This window comes from Xenopus laevis, chromosome 1L (genome assembly GCF_017654675.1).
Source record: "Xenopus laevis strain J_2021 chromosome 1L, Xenopus_laevis_v10.1, whole genome shotgun sequence".
NCBI lineage: Eukaryota > Metazoa > Chordata > Amphibia > Anura > Pipidae > Xenopus > Xenopus laevis.
Window position 1 is genome coordinate 208,523,555 of NC_054371.1, and position 15,936 is coordinate 208,539,490.

The following is a 15,936-nucleotide window of genomic DNA, read 5'->3' on the forward strand; positions in this document are numbered from 1 at the left end:
GAAAATTAAAGGACCAGTAACATCAAAAAAAAATGTTTAAAAATTCGTTAGTGCACAACGAAAAATAAACACCAAGACAAATAAAACTTTTAAAAAGCAAAGCCTTTATTAAGAAATAACTTACAGAAAATCCACTTCCTGTCCTCTTCAGAAACGGCGAAAAGGCGACCATCCACACTGCAGCAATCGATTTCTCCTTCCTGGCTATTCACTGACAGGCATCTTCCTCCTCCCGGTGTCCAGCAACAGCTGTGTCTCTCCTTCCCCGTGGATCGGCTTCCCTCCTTCGCTCTCCTCACCTTCCTCTCTGTCTTCCCTCCTCCCCTACTCAGAGATAGAGATGAGGCAAAGACAGCAGCAGCAGCCGCGGGGCACAGAGTGGGTAGTGATTTAGGAGTCGGTGTGAGCGGAGGCAGGGACGGAGCTCTAAGAAGCAGACAGTGCAGTGTAAAATACTTGTCTGTGTGTGAAATCCTTCCCATCGCTTCATACAATGGCAGAGCACGGGAGAACGGCAAACAATCCTAGCACTGTGTATTTGATTGTCTGCTTCTTTTGCCCCCTGCAGACCTGGGCTTCTAGGACAATTAGTCGCATTGAGGTTCCCCGCAGAGAGAAATACAAAACAGGCTGCCAAAGTCCCCAGACTGAGCTAAGTTGCATGCTCGTTGCTGTTGCTCGTTGCTGTGAGTAAAAGATACGTGGAGCTGCTGGGATGGGAGCAATACCGGCAAAGACTTACCAGTATGTGTATAGAGCTCCGTCCCCTGCCTCCGCTCACACCGGCTCCTACATTACTACCTCTAACTCTAACGCTGAATCCCATTTGACACTGAGCATTAACTCCTAGGAGCCGAGCTTTAACCCGCTTCCCCTTGGCTGTAGCTCCCACTTACCTGCGCTCCTCATCCAGGGGTAGATTCTCAAGTTGGCCTCATTGTGCAGCTCCGAGTCCCTCTGTTCAGCCTTGGTGCAGTTCTGCTTAGTGGGGTCGCCGGCAGCGGCTACAGGAACAGCCCGGGCAGAACGTTCCCGGCGGGGTCGGCAGCGCATGGTTTATACAGTAATGGGAGCAGCCTGCACCCCCAGAGCCTGGCCATGTACCCCTCCAGCTATGGGCTCGACGCTCCCTCGTTCACTGCTCGCCCTTTGAGCAGAACCTCTCCTTCCTGATGTGCGCCGGTCATTTATAGAAAAAAAAACACCATTGCGGCCTGCTATCTCACACTACTCAGACTAGTTTGGGCTTTTATACCCGCCGAGGCAACCACTGCCCTTCACAGCTAACTCTGTCTAACAGGAGCGGTATTTGGGCAGGTGCGCTACCTTGGGAAAGGAACAGTGACTGTCTTTAACCACAGGAGTGGAGTGTGGGACTTTGCCTGGTAAAGACTGTGCCAGGGTTGGACTTACCACACGGGATACCCATGACAGGGGTTTGGATATGTTTAAAGTTTTATCTGTTTTACAGCAACACTGTGGTAAATTATTGTTTCCTAGTGGGGCCACATCCCCGGATCCCACTAGGTGGAGGCACTGCCATTGAGAGAAATTCCCAGTACACTTTCATTCAACAAAGGGGATATAGGTCCTCTGGATGGTAAGATATTGATTTTGTATATCCTATAATACAAGTGGTGGCCAAAGTAGGGTTACAGAGGATTAATGATCACAGCGTTTTAGACAGAGGACTTGGCCTAAAGCAAACAACTAAATGGCTTTAACACCCAATACTATAGCAATACGCATACGTTTCTAATGGCCATAAAACTAGAAGGCTAATAATGAAATATGCAGCATTGGTATATGAAATGGCCTACAACAATCTAAAGGCTGGTAATAACCATATGCAAACATAAAATGTTCAAAATAATGACACTCAGTATACTGAATTAATTCCAACAGGCCATCTGCATGATACCAGTATTTGAATGCACACTGGTTTTAAACAGGTTTTAGACTTGCTCGCTCGCTTCTGTGTTATAGTTGAATAACTAAAATGGCTCTTATGTACAGCGGTATAGATATACATAGCACACAATTACTGTGTGGGCCCAAATGTAAATGGAGCCTGTAGTTATATACATAGTTAGTGATGGGCGAATTTGCTCCGTTGCGGTTCACCGCAAAATTCGTGAATTTCCCGCGAAATTCGTGAAACGAACCGGCAAATTTTCGCGGGCGTTTTGCGAATTTATTCGTCGGCGGCGAATCATGCAAATTCGCGCCTGGCAAATAAATTCGCCCATCACTATACATAGTATTAGATCACTGAGTGACCCTAATTGTAAAAGCCTATAGTGCTATACACAACACAGTTACTGTGTGGCCCCAAATGTAAATGGGGCCTGTAGTTATATACATAGTATTAGAGCACTGAGTGACCCTAATTGTAAAAGCCTATAGTGCTATAAACAACACAGTTACTGTAAAGGGCCTATATGCTATACACAGTATATAGTTAATAAGTGGTCTTGATTATAAAAAAGGCATGTAGTGCTATACACAGTATGATATTACCGAGTGGCCCTAAATGCAAAGGGCCTGTAGTTCTATACACAGAATACAATTATTGTAAAAGGCATGTAGTGCTATACACAGTATACCATTACTGAGTGACCCCATTTATAAAGGGACTGCACTGCTATACTCTATATGATATTACTGAGTGGCCCTAAATGTAAAATGAACAGTAGTACTATACACAGTATACAATTACTGAGTGGCCCAGATTGTAAAGGATAGCGCTATATACAGTATACAATTAATGACTGGCCGAGATTGTAAAGGACATGTAGCACTATACACAGTATACAATTACTGAGTGGCACAGCACAGATTGTAAAGGGCATTTAGCACTATACACAGTATACAATTAATGACTGGCCGAGATTGTAAAGGACATGTGGCACTATACACAGTATACAATTACTGAGTTGCCCAAATTATAAAGGACATGTAGCACTATAAAGAGTATACAATTACTGACTGGCCCAGATTGTAAAGGACATGTAGCGCTATACACAGAATACAATTACTGAGTTGCTCATAATAACCAGTATGGTATAACTAGTATGGTACACACAGTATTAACACACATAATTAAACTCACATAATAAGGGTAAGAATCCAGAAACCAGCCCAGACTAAGACTGACAGTGGCAGCAGCAATGTACAACTGAAATACCTGAATATATTTAATCTCCTCTAGTCTTTATACAGCAATCAGCTTTAGCACAGAATATTCTGTTACTGCTTAAAAACCAGCCTGGGATTTTGCCTCTGGATGAAAGTGACACAGAATCAGAGCCAGAATGGTTAAAATTGTAGGTAAGTTGCAAATTAGCTCAGCTGAGGCTTAATGGGAATCACCATGCTCCTGACAGCACCAGAAGTAGATGCAATTCCTTAAACCAATCTGTATCTGGAATACAGATCTGCAGCCTGTACTGGTCAGTACCCACATAGATATGGATACCTACCTATTCTCTGGCATACATACTGCACAATTTAGCCGCCGTTTGTAAGGACAACCTTAAAACCTGACTCCCCCAAATGTGCTCCTTCTCGGCAAGGCCCTGAGATGGTTCTTTAAAATCCAAGGCAGAGGACAAAAAAAAACACCTGTGTAAGGGAGTGGGAAGGCTTTAAAGTTCTGGGAGAGGAGTGTCTCCTGTCTGGGATCAAAGGGGAGGAGCTAACCCAGGCCAGGACTGGCAATCTGTGGGTTCTGGCAAATGCCAGTGGGGCTGCTTTAGGGTGCCATAGAAAGTCACCATTTAGTGGGCCGGTGGGGTGCTGATTGGGCCTCTGTGTAATTGGAATGCCAGGGTCTATTTTGACACCCAGTCCAGACCTGAGTTAACCCATATGTAGAAGACATGGAGATGGCCAGGGTAAAATAGAATGAATTTACAAGAATAAAGGTGACTGTAAAGACTTAAGAAAATGGAGACCTATTACATTGATAAACGTTGATTATAAGATTTGTGCAAAAGTCTTGTCATATAGATTAAAATCAGTTGTTAGTCAAATTATTAAGTAAAATAAAACTTTTGTTATTCCCAGACGAAGCATTGATAATACATTTAATACTGTAACCCATTTTGTTTAATTCAGATCAAGAAAAGGCCTGACAGGGTAGCTCATGCATACATGATGGTTTTGATGATTCATTTAGAATGATGACTGCACTGTTAAACAAAGATGTTTTTAGTAGCGTGCTCAACTATGGATGGCAAACTCCTACTTTTCCTGTTCTGTCATGTGTTCGGCAGGGGTGCCCACTGTCTACATTGCTATTCGTTTGTTGCATTGAGGATTTTGCTTCATTTATTTGAATTAAAGGGATCCATTTGCCAGGTTCCAATAAGGTGAGAGTCAAGTGTAGTTTATGCATGGATGACGTCACAGTATTTTGTTCTGAATTTCTGTTCTGTCCTTCTTGGTGAATGAGGTGATACAAGTTTTATCCTATTTAATGAAACAGATAATCATATAAAATTGCTTGGTGTCTGGTTTGGCTCAGTGGGGTCTATGTCCAAAAATTGGGAAATAGCTCTTAATAAATGTAAACAATGCCTAGGTTCCTATAAAATAATCTAACTATGGGTGGTAAGAATCTTGCTCAGAAAAAAACTGCAATGCCAAAGTTATTGTACATAGCACAAGTATTGCCTTTTCCTGCAGCTATTAAAAGTTGTTTAAATAAAGAAACATTTAATTCTATGTGGAATTCAGATATGGATAGAGTGAAAAGAAGCCCTAAAGAGGGGAAAGGGTGTTCCGGATATTCCAAACATCTTATACGTAACATTTCTATGTAATCTAATTTCTGTAATGTTTAGGACACAGAAAGATGCACCAAGGGCATATTAGCCAATATCTTTCTTTGTAACTTCAGTATTTTTGAAATTTGATTAGTATAAATTGGATAATTTGAGACCTGTTTGCTGGGATATTCCCTGGATTTATAGTTTGGTAGAGTAATTTATTAAAGTGTGGAATCTTGAAGTAATGGCACCCGATTTATGTAAGCCTAAAGTTGTAATGAAAATAATAAGAGATGGAGATTCAGTAGCATCAGTGGGAATCTTTTCAACTTTCTCTTTGAGTGAGATATGGAAAAATAATTCTGCAAAATATTTGCTCAATAAATACAAAGATTTAGTGTAGTAGTGTGCAACTGAAAGTTTGCCTATTAGGTCCTTTATGTATAAAAGACACTTAGTGCATGAGGCAAGGTGTCCACGATTGTGTAATACAGAGGAAACAGTGTGTCATTTATTTTGGGAATGTACTTTTGCAAAGCAAGTAATTGGTAAAATTGCTTATTTGTTTAAAGGAATAATGCCTATGGATAGTATATTATATGAATCTGTAATGCATGGGTTCTAAACATATAAAAAAAATGTGGGTTAGATTGAACTGTATTAAAGAAGTTCTATGGTATGCAAGAAATCAGTATTTTTTTCAATGTGGTATATTGATGAATGTAAGAAAATGATTGCTAATGTACTTTGTGATTATGAAACATTGGATTTATGATGTGTCAAGTAAAATGAAATGTGTTTTGAGTTTTAACAAATAAAACATTGAAAAAATGGTTCTCCCAGGGCAAAGCCTGCACTCCGACTATGCTGACCCTGTGATTTCCCCAAATGCGGGGACTGGTAGTGGGGGACTGCGTTGGCACTTTCCCCCGATCTGGCTTGTGGAAAAGTAGACTATGGGACTTGCGGGCGCACCTGTGCCGGGTAAGCAGGGTGGATGGGAGCGACGATTGGCCTCCTTAAGTTGCTCGTGTTTGAGTAGCAGTCGAGCTTTTCCTGCAAGCAACTCATACTTACCTGTCAGGAAAGATACCATATCCACAAAGGTGGTTCTCCCAGGCTGAGGATCGCCCATTGCACTCCGGACGTGCTGACCCCTGCGATTTTCCCAAATGTGGAAAAGTCGACTGCATAATTTCTGGTAGTGGGAACAGTAGATCATGCGGCAACAGGCTGACGCGTGAGACCCATCTTTCTCATTATTGTTCTCTGCCACGTGCGTTTCGTGGGCTTGGGGCGGCCTCTTTGTGGATTTGCCATGGCGTGTAGCTTTGCTGCGCTTTCCAAACTGATGACTGCGTTTGACCACTTGGTGGCAGGGCAAGCTTCACAACACTTTGTTACATAGTTAAAGAGTAAATTGCTTTCCAAATTTCATTTTTTTATTTAGTTGCTTTCAAATAGTACACCAGAAATTATGACTTTTTTATATAGGTACAGAAATACTGGCAAATGCTACAAAAAGATAATGTATATGGAAAATGATTTAAGAACCTCCCTCGATTCAGTTACAAGAAATGGTAAAAGCATAGGGGGAAAGAGTCATGCGGGCTGATAGAAGTAAGGCTGAGAAAAAAAAGTCATTGGTCAAAGGAAGGGCACAGTCCCCTGCCTAAATTGTGCCAACTCACTGCACAGGTATCATACTGGGAAATTATTGTATACGCCCACACCAAGGGACCAAAATGACACTGAAAGACCACGTGATAGAATGTCTCAATTGCCCATGCAGATTAACATGTAGCTTGTGAATAGTCTTTGGTTTCGCCAAGTTGGCCTTGATTCCTCTCCAGTTGTTGTTCCAAACTTTGCAGCATTCAGATAAAACTGAGAGGGTGAGGGTGTTCCGGCTATAAGGGTTGGAGCTTTCCCACCCCCGCTCACTCTTGTTTAAATAAACAAACTAACAAAAAAAAAACCTGTGGACCATTGAGCTGCTAGAAGAGTCCTTGCCTTTTGCAGTCAAGTGGATGCAGTTGCCCACAAACAAACTTCTCAGCATGGTGGGGATGTCAGGAACACCTTTCCCACCTTTGAAGGGCTCCTTGTACATTGAAGAAGTCCGATTTGACGTAAAAGGAGATGGTGTCAGACGTGAGGTTGCATTTATGGAAGAGCAGGCTCTTTTGAGGTGTTTTAAGGTGGAAAGATTTGAGGCAGAATCCAAATGAGTGGGTAGAAGGGAAGATCGGTCTCCTGAAGTTGCCGGCCTCGTGTTTGAGCAGCAGCCAAGCTTTTCTTGCAAGCAATTCATACTTACCTGGCAGGGGAGATAGCATGATCACGAAGGTGGTTCTCCCAGAATAAGGCTTGTTCATTGCACTCCGGCCGAGCTGACCCCTGCAATCTCCCCAAATGCAGGAAATGTGGACTGCATAATTTCTGGTAGTGGGGGACTGCATTCGCGCTTTCCCCTGATCTGGCTTGTGGATAAGTAGATCATGCGGCAACAGGCTGACACGAGAGTCCCATCTTTCTCGTTGTTGTCATCATGTGCGTTTCATGGGCTTGGGGCGGCCTTTGGTGTGGGTTCGTCATGGCGCGTAGCTTTGCTGCACTTTCCAAACCGATGTCTGTGTTTGACCACTTGGTGGCAGGGCAAGCTTTGCAACACTTTGTTACATAGTTAAAGAGTAGTTTTCCTTTCAAAGTTCATTTTTCATTTAGTTGCTTTTTTAGTTGCAGGCTGATAGAAGCAAGGCTGAGGAAAAAAAAAAGTCATTGGTCAAAGGAAGGGCCTTAATTGTAGCCACTCACTGCACAGGTATCATACCAGGAAATTATTGTATATGCCCACACCAAGGGACAAAAATGACATTGAAAGACTTTGCCTTGTGATAGATTGTATCAATTGCCCATGCGGATTAGCATATGTAGAGCGCACCAGTTGCAAAATAAAAATTAGACCGAGCTTGTGGATTGTCTTTGGTTTCGACAAGTCGGCCTTGACTCCCCTCCAGTTGGTGTCCCACCCCAGCACATGCCAGAAGAGTGGTTAAAACAAACAAACAAAACCTGTGGGCCATTGAGCGGTTAAGGTCAGGCGGATGCAGTTGCCCACAAAGAAACTTCTCAGCATGGTGGGGATGTCAGGAACACCTTTCACACCTTTGCGGGACTCCTTGTACATAAGTGGTTGTCTCACTTTTGCCATTTTCTCATGCCACCACTTCAGGACAGCACCCTCACCACCCAACCCAGCTCCAAGGATTTCAAAGAAGTCGAACTTGATGGAAAAGGAGACGGTGTCAGAAGTGAGGTTGCATTCTCGGAAAAGCAGGCTCTTTTGGGGTATTTTTGAGGTGGAAAGATCTGAGGCAGAATCCAAATGAGCCTCCCCCCTAAAGCTAAGGCAGCCTGGCTGCCAGGACAGACGAGGCCCTTGCGGCAATGAACTATGGGAGCTCGTTTGGCGCTCGTCTCAAGGCGGAGGGAAGACGCGCCTCAGTTTCAAGGAACAGAGCCGGCTGCTGAGCACTCTTGTCGTAAATTAAACTTTTAAAATGTGTATTTAAATAAGTCATCTTTAAGTGCACGTACTGAAAGTGTGACGATGATTTTGAAAATGTTATCTATTATTAAAGTTGTTGGCCTGATCAAAAATATTTGTAGACTTTGTATCATACTTTAAAATTGTTCTATGGGTTCTTTATACTGAAGCACAATCTTTAGTTGTACAATTTATTTCCCAATACAGCTGTTGTTGCTTTAATTGGGGCAAATTAGTTAATACATTTCCAGTTCCAGTCCAAGTAATTGCAAAAAATTAATTCCAATATATTTGGTCATTAGTTCCAAGGGCGATCCTGGCCCCTCCGCCGCCTGAGGCAGCAGCATTTGCTGCTGCCCCCCCTCCCCTGGAAATTTGCTCTTAAAATACCAGGAGCAGCATTTTTGCTGCCCCTGGTACCTAGTGGGGTGCTGCCGCCTGAGGCGACAGCCTCAACTCGTCTCATTGGCGAAGCACCCCTGATTGGTTCATTGGCTCTAAGGGTAAATTTCTCTTCTTACCTTCTTATTTATTTATTTTTTCATAGACCTTACTTCTTTTTTCTGCCTCTTCTGTTACACTCGTTTTCATTCCTTCTATTTTACATGCGTGTGGAACAACAAAGGCTTGATGAATTTAACGCAACGTGTATGCCTGCAGCTGATTTTTAGCCTCTAGAAGCCTTTACAGCAACAGCTATATTACTACAGAGCAAATTACAACAATAAAAAAGTGCAATAAAATTTCATAATAATTGTTTTTGAGTTTATAGCTGCATTGTGGATGTGCATACATCTTTATGTTCACTCGACAAGGATTTCACTGAGAAGTTAAAGGAGAAGGAAAGGCATCCTGCACTTGGGGGCACCCTACAGTGATTGTATTGACCTACCTGAAACCCCAGTTCGGTGCTCCTATAAGCAGAAAACTGTACCGGCCCAGGGTTACACCACTGAGCACCACGGAACAATCCTCTTCTGGCTTCAAATATCCCGGGGCAAACGCATGCGCAGTTGAACGAAATAGCCGACTTTTTAGTTAAAGTTCGGCTTTTCGTTCTACTGCACATGGGCAGCCACGCAAAGAAAGCGGAAGATGGGAGAGAAGCAATCAGTGGTGCTCATTGGTATAACCCCGGGCCGGTGCAGTTTTCTGCTGATAGGAGCACCAGGCCGGGGTTTCAGGTAAGTCAATAAAATCACTTGGGGTGCCTAACATTTGGCACCCCCAAGTGCAGGATGCCTTTCTTTCTCCTTTAAATGGTTGAAATTCATCCCATTTTTTCTTCAATCACTGAAGGTGTCTGTGCTGTTAATAACATAACTATAGTTACTTTACACATAAATTTAAGTGAATTTTGAGATCCATCATTGACATACCACATACTTCTTTTCTCACTTGAGGTTTACTTATTAACAGTGTTTGCATTATCCCTCCGTTAAATTGTTGGGCTCAGAACTGTTTCATATTATCCATGCAACTGCATGTACAACTATTATTAATTGGTGGAAGTGATGGTGGTGATTTTTGTGTACTATATATTTTCTTTAATCATTTCACCAGTTATTATTTAATCCTACTATACATTTATGGTTAGTTTTTTATTACAATGACTATTCCCAAGTTATCCATAGGGAAACAGCAATTTGCTCTGTCTTGGATTAAAGGGGAAGGAAACCTATCAGCGCAAACCCCCCACCCGTTTGTTGCCCACCCTCCCTCCTCCCCCCTGGCCTACCCGTCCCACTGGGCAAATGCCCCTAACTTGTTACTTACCCTTCTGCGCAGGTCCAGTCCAGGGAGTTCACAGACGACATCTTCTTCCACGCGATCTTCTTCCTGTTTTGAAAGGCGTTTTGGCGCATGCGCAGTAGGATCATTTCGCCGGTACGATCTACTGCGCATGCGCGTGACTTTTGGCGCATGCGCAGTAGATCCGTACCGGCAAAATGATCCTACAGAAGATCGCGTGGAAGAAGATGTCGCCTGTGAACTCCCTGGACTGGACCTGCGCAGAAGGGTAAGTAACAAGTTAGGGGCATTTGCCCAGCGGGACGGGTAGGCCAGGGGGGAGAAGGGAGGGTGGGCAACAAATGGGTGGGGGGGTGGGGGGTTTGCGCCGACTAGGTTTCCTTCCCCTTTAACTCTGATACGGTTCATCAACAACCCCAACCTGTATCTTTTTACTTAAAGGGATACTGTCATGGGAAAACATTTTTTTTTTCAAAATGAATCAGTTAATAGTGCTGCTCCATTTCTCAAAAGAGCAAACAGATTTTTTTCATATCCAATTTTGAAATCTGACATGGGGCTAGACATGTTGTCAATTACTTACAAAAGCAGCGAAAAAACGACCAACATGACCTATAGGTAACTTTTTGTTGCAGATTAATGTTTTGAAAAGAAAATTTTTAGTGTCAGTATCACTTTAAACAACTATACTGTGAATCACCTGCAAAATAGCTTATCGCTGTAACGTTATCCTTACAGTTTCTTATTTTTTTGCGCCTGACATCCGGTGTGGTTCTGGTGGTCAAACAAAGTCCTTGATTTGCATTTTTTCCCTTGCATGTTTGGTTAAAAGAACGAGAAGAAATCACTCAGCACTAGGGCACTTCTCCCTTCACCAAAACAAGCGCGGACGTACTGACGCGGTGGACTATGGGAAATGTAGTTCGCGTCCGAGGTTCGTTTGCAGCAAATAAGAAGCGCGGGAACTACATTCCCGCCATGCTTTTCGCCAGTTGCTGCCTAGCCTAACTCAGCTGCGTCTTGTTTTGTAGCTTTCAGGGAAGTTGCCGGAGTATGGAAGCCGGTTGCCTGCTATAGTGGAAGGTACATCATTTACTACAGATTTATTTTTGTTCATGGCTTTACGACTAATAATCCCAGTTCTACTGTGCACATGGTGGTCTGAAAAGAACACGAGTGTCTTACTTTCAAGCTAATTGATTAATCTTTTAAGTAGAAATACGTGTTTTGTCTGTAGGGGTGTGTGGGTATATCCTGGCAGCTAAAAGAGGGGTTATTTACTTACAGAAGTGTTTCTATCCATGTCCTGCCAGTAAGTGGGATTTCAGGTGAGTACTTGAATACTGCATTGGATACCCCCCCCCCCCCCTGCAGCTGGTTGCACCCAAATTTCTAAGCCTGAGGGCAGAGACACATGGGAAGATTCAGGGAGATTTAGTCGCCCGGCAACTTATCTTCCTAAAAAGCCTTCCCGCCCATAGCAGTGGAAAGGCAGGGGTCTAAAGCTGGCCATAGAAGCACAGATATAGTTGTACAGATTTATATGATTTTTGGACCATGTGTAGGCTCTGAATAATTGTCCCCTACCACGGCGTTTAGTCAATCAGACAGGTTAAAACATTTCTGTCTGATAATAATCTTTGCATATAGTGCCTATCTGATGATATCTATGGGTGACTGGGGCATAAGATTTCGTACGATTGTGATCTGTTGATTAAATGCCCAGAACATTTGTTTTTTCTCCTACTTTATTCTATAGTTTCAATCTGAACCTTAGAACATTTAATATAGGCTTCAGCATACTGAAATAAGAAATTTTCTAAATATAATCCATTAAAAATTCAGTACTGTTTCTGAAATAATCAAGTTTATATTTATTATCCTCTGTCACCATTTGTTTCTCTTCATTCTGTCTTCATGCAGGAGTTGGGTGTCAGATATTCATTGACAGTTAAGGTGGCCATACATGGGCAGCTTATTGGCCCGTGTATGGGGCCCTCCAACGGGCTTCCCCGGTCGATATCTGGCCGAAAGTTGCCCAGATGTTGAATGGACAGTACTAAAAATCATATCTGATTGCAGACCGCATCTGTTCGTTGATGCGGTCCCGCAATCAGACTGCCCGTTTACACTTCGTTATGATGCGATCATTGGGCCCTAGGGCCCATGATCGGATCAGCCTATAGCCCACCTCAAGTTGGGCATCTACGTGTTTGTCCATCTTAAGATCCAATATATCTTATGGGGGGGGCGGGTCCTTTTGCCTAGATGTATTAGCGCTCTTAAAATCACCAGACATCCTGTCTCTCTACAAGGCAGTTATTTTGTTAGATTTTGTTTGTGCTGGAATCAGTTATTTGAGTGAGCTCTAATACATCTGATGGGAAACGAAGATCTTTCGTACGATAATCTGTGCATGTGTGGTGGGAGACAAGGAAACCGATATTGGTAAAAAAAAACTTGGATATCGGGCGTCTTGTCAATCTGGCAGGAATGAAAATGTTGCAAACATCGTAATGTTAATGCTAAATGGTCAGAGCTAAAGATTTACTTTTGTTTTTACCTGCATTTATGTCGATTCAGCTCTTAACATTAGTAGAGTGGGCGAAAGATTTTTCGTGCAAAAATTGTCGTGAAAAGATTGTAATAGAAGCGTGTGTGGCCACCTAGTCTGGTTTAGATAACCGAATAATTGGGTTCAGCCCAGCTTCTAGTATTGATACAATTAACCCTCTCATTTATTCGGTCACCTGGTAATTTTGGTCTGGGTTACTTTGTATAATAGTGCATAGCATAGTTTTTATTACTACTTATTATAATAGCATTATAGCATTATATTTCATACATAATAAGGTTGTCCCAGTCATCCAGTACATTATTATAAAACATATGAAATAAGTTTAATGCATTTGGTTTAAACACCAAATCGCCGCGTGTGCCTTCCCCCAGGCGATTTTCATTTTAGCCGTTGGTGGGCAGGGGGAAAGCAGTTCGGGGAGATTGTCGCCCTGAAGAAGAGGAGATTTGTCGCTGGGGAGTCTAATCTCCCCGAATCTGCTTGTGTGGCCAGACCCTTACTGAGAAAGATATACAGGGTAATTCCACATCAGGCTGTTTATGTATAGGTGGAGAAAAGTAGCCAATCTGCCCTGCACAGAGAAGAATTTGGCACAGTAATGTGAAACATTCCATTTGCGTGCCATTGACCCTCTGCATGCACAAAGGCCAATACAAAACCTGTCAGTGCACTTACACCACAGAACAGATGGGAATAAAATTGTCTTTCTCCATCGACGTTTATATGCAAGTCTAGATGCAGCCTGGTGTAGCATAAGCCATAAAGCAAAGGTAAAATGGATTGCAGCAATTTAAACTATACTGGACTACCTTAAAGGAAAACTCTACCCCCATACATGAAACCCTGCTTCATGTAAATAAACCATTTTCATAATAATATACTTTTAGTAGTATGTGTCATTGGGTAATCATAAATAGAAAATTGCCATTTTAAAAAATAAGGGCCGCCCCCTGGGATCGTACGATATGCTGTTCACACAAATAAATCAAACAAATTATACTCCATAGGTCACATGAGCCAATTAACAGACAGAGTTGTATCTTTTGCTTTCACACTTCCTGTTTCAGTTAGAGTTGTAGTATTTCTCGTCAGGTGATCTGAGGCTGCACACAGACCGTTACAAAATGGTGGTTCACGGCAAGAGATGTAAAAGGGCAATATTTACTTAAATATATATTCCAGTTTAAGATTCTTTAATATGCCACTTAATATGATGTAAACTATCTGTTACTTAAGTGTTCATTTTGGGGGTATAGTTTTCCTTTAATGTTAGAACCAACAATGGGGAGCAATGGCAGTCTAGGTCAGAATAACTGTCATCTTGCACAAAAAACTAGCAGCAGTATTGTAGCTTCATTGCCCTTGATAAACTGCTGTATCGGCAGTATCTGAACTGACAACACTGACTTAGTCATATCCTTTGCTTAAGTTATCCATTGTGCATAGCACGGATTTAAAAGGACTAGTAACACCATCAAGTTTTTTAATTTAAACATGCAAAATCTTAATCTTAATCACCCAGTATTTGCAAATAAGATCATTTTTTATTTTACATGACAAGTTTGTGCCCTGTAAAGAGCTATAAATTACATATATATTCTCTTGTAAGAACTTAAAGTAATTCTTCAGTGTAACATTAAAACCTGGGTAAATAGCCTGTGTAAAATACAAATTGTTTTCAATATAGACTGTATTTAGTTAGCCAAAAATGTAATCTATAAAGACTGGAGTGACCAAATGTCTAACATAATTGGCTGCTTTGCAGCTGTCTTATTGGTTATCAGTCAGTAACCAATCAGTGAATTTAGGGGGGACCATATGGGTCATAGTTATTTGCTTTTGAATCTGTCACATCAACATTGAGTAAAATGAGCAGATCTCTCCCTGATATGCCCACCTCGATGTGGGGGGATCGGGCTGATCCGATTGTGGGCCCTAGGTCCCAACGATCGGATCACAATGAGAAGAATACAGGCAGTTGGATTGAGGACCACATCAAAGAACCAATGCGGTCATCGATCCTATGGGTTTTTTAAACCCGCTGATCGACATCTGGCTGACTTTCGGCCAGATATCAATCAGATAAGCCCATCAGAGGGCCACCGTACACTGCCCAATAAACTGCCAACTTAATCTATCAGCAGCTTATATCGGTTTGTGTCTGGAGTCCATTCAAGCACAGGATACATAGTAGATAACAGATCATTTTAGTCCATGTGAATGTCAGATTTTCTGCAGTTATTTTACATTACTTCCGGGGAAGTCACTATAGGAACAAATGCATAAAATGTTTATGCTGTTTTTTTAATAGTGAAGCCTGGCAATGTGTGGTGTATTATCCCGCTGTTTTTTTTACACAGCATAATAAATATGCCCCTAAATGTGGATAACCAGTGAATAAAGGAAAACTGTCGCCTGAGAACCTGAGCTGTGAAGTCGGTACATAAATTCTTTGACTCTGACTCCTCAGTATATGGTACCTCCGGCTCCTCAGTTTATGGTACCTCCGACTCCTCTGTTTTTAAAGGAACAGTAACTCCAAAAATCAAAATTGTATCAAAGTAATTTAAAATATATTGTTGCTCTGCATTGGTAAAAACTGTTTGCTACAGAAGACTACTATAGTTTATATAAATAAGCCGATGTGTATCCATAGGGGCAGTCATTCAAACTGCTGGAAAAAAGGAGAAAAGGCACAGGTTACATAGCAGATAATAAATAAAACACCATTGTATTGGACAGGGCTTATCTGTTATGTGCTGTGTAACATGTGCCTTTTCAACAGCTTGAATGGCTGCCCCCCCCCCCCCATGGCTACACAGCGTCTTGTTTACATAAACTATAGAGTATCCTGAAGCAAACACACAGTTTATACCAGTGCAGAGCAACAGTAGATTATGTTAATTACTTAAGAACACTTTCGTTTTTTTGGTGTTACTGTTTCTAATGTAATTTCCATGTTAATTGAAAGAAGTTAAGTACACAAAATACAAGGCATTTTATCACTGCCAAAGCTCAAAATAATCAGACTTAAAATACATAAACCAAACACAATTAGAAAACATAAAACAATTTATATATTAATTGAACCTGGAATAAAGCTGTAGAATAACTGTTAAATACAATCCAAAATTAACGAGAGTATTGTTTTAGTAACAGATTGGCTTCTGCCATATTCTCCTTTATAGAAGCTCTTAAATCTGATTTAATTATATTCAGTGCTTGAATTTAAAGTTATTATGAGTCCGAGTCGGTACATTTTTGGAGACTCTACAGCTCTGGTG

General features: G+C 41.8%; 1 protein-coding gene, 1 long non-coding RNA gene, 1 other non-coding gene and 1 pseudogene across 4 annotated transcripts in view; 3 read left to right on the forward strand and 1 right to left on the reverse strand.

Moving 5' to 3' along the window:
- The first annotated feature begins 5,841 nt into the window (after positions 1–5,841).
- Positions 5,842–5,995, forward strand: LOC121392967 (annotated as a pseudogene).
- A 197-nt stretch (positions 5,996–6,192) lies between these two features.
- On the reverse strand, positions 6,193–10,948 carry LOC121395561. The gene is made up of 2 exons (XR_005962551.1): positions 10,775–10,948; positions 6,193–7,533 (listed from the first exon to the last, which is right to left on the reverse strand). It is a non-coding gene; the product is annotated as an uncharacterized LOC121395561 (long non-coding RNA).
- Positions 7,085–7,249, forward strand: LOC121392966. Its single transcript, XR_005962962.1, has one exon. It is a non-coding gene; the product is annotated as a U1 spliceosomal RNA (small nuclear RNA).
- An 85-nt stretch (positions 10,949–11,033) lies between the features above and the next one.
- The window catches only part of LOC108718341 (sodium-coupled neutral amino acid transporter 9), a 77,298-nt gene continuing 72,395 nt past the window's right edge, over positions 11,034–15,936 (forward strand). The window contains exon 1 of one of the 2 annotated variants that reach the window (XM_018266099.2): positions 11,034–11,157. The gene's annotated coding sequence lies outside the window, so the exon portion shown is untranslated. Of the gene's footprint in view, positions 11,158–11,266; positions 11,403–15,936 lie in introns of those variants that run through there. The other variant, XM_018266108.2, reaches the window with a different exon arrangement.